Source organism: Myotis davidii, unplaced genomic scaffold (assembly GCF_000327345.1).
Source record: "Myotis davidii unplaced genomic scaffold, ASM32734v1 scaffold754, whole genome shotgun sequence".
Lineage (NCBI taxonomy): Eukaryota > Metazoa > Chordata > Mammalia > Chiroptera > Vespertilionidae > Myotis > Myotis davidii.
In genome coordinates, this window is record NW_006286241.1 from 741,797 (window position 1) to 742,942 (window position 1,146).

Sequence of the window (1,146 nt, forward strand, 5' to 3'; positions counted from 1 at the left end):
TTTTACAGCTGCATAGTACTCTATTGTATAAATGTCCTACTAGTTATATTGTAGAGTGAGCATCGGTTCGTATATTTCCCCGTAGAATATAGATCCGTGTGAGCCCCACAGTGTATGCAGAGGTAACGAGCCCTCGAGCCAGTGAAGACTGCTGAGCGGGCTCACGTGGACTTGTGGTCAAGTTCTCTGTCACAACCCCCAGCAATCTGGTTGTTCTGTCACTTATACAGCATCACATCACATATTTTTTTCTTCTATTAATTATTATCTAAATTGTTTGCATAAAAACTATTGACCGAAGACATGGAGCTGCTGATGGAAAGGTAACTAATAATGAGTTTAAAATTGGTCTTCTATAAACTAACCTCAGAGTGATCTTTAATAAATCGGTAGTATGTTTCTAATGGGAATTTTATTCCCCGGAAACAAATGTTAAAATAGGAAATAGATGGTTGATTTTTATCTCACTTGATATTTCAGATTGGGGAGGATTAAGACCGTTCACTATTTTCAGAAAGCACTTGAAAAGGGAAGCCTGTGCTGAAAGTCTCTTCCTCTGTTTGGGGCAAGTGCATATTATGGAGGAAAAGCAATTTTATGAGTTGTTTTCTGCAGGGATAGCATGCAGACTGTTGGTGATGGGAACTTAACTGATTAAAGGGAATGTTTGGTTTTGGGATAATACCTTTATGATATAGAGTGAAATTTTCTGAGCGTTTTTTCTAGAAATTAATTCATTTTGCAAATGGCTGTTACCCATGAAGTGTAGTGTGTGTGTGTGTGTGTGTGTGTGTGTGTGTGTGTGTGTGTACAGGGGCAGAACCACTTACCATTTTGCAGAAATGTAGAAAAGCAGCATTAAGTGGCTTTTGAGCCAGTCTCTCCCACGATATGCAAAGTTTTGTTGTTAATCCCCACTTGAGGATATTCTTCCATTGATTTTTAGAGAGAGAGGAAGGAAGGTGTAGAGCAGTGGTTCTCAACCTTGGCTGCACATTAGAATCACCTGGGAATCTTTTTAAAATCCTGATTTCTGGGCCTCACCCTCCGGAAATTCTGTTTCTTTGTTACAAATGTTGTGGCCCCACCCCATCACAAAGAAACAGAATTTCTGGCACCCAGAAATTCTTGAGCCAAGGGTTTGAG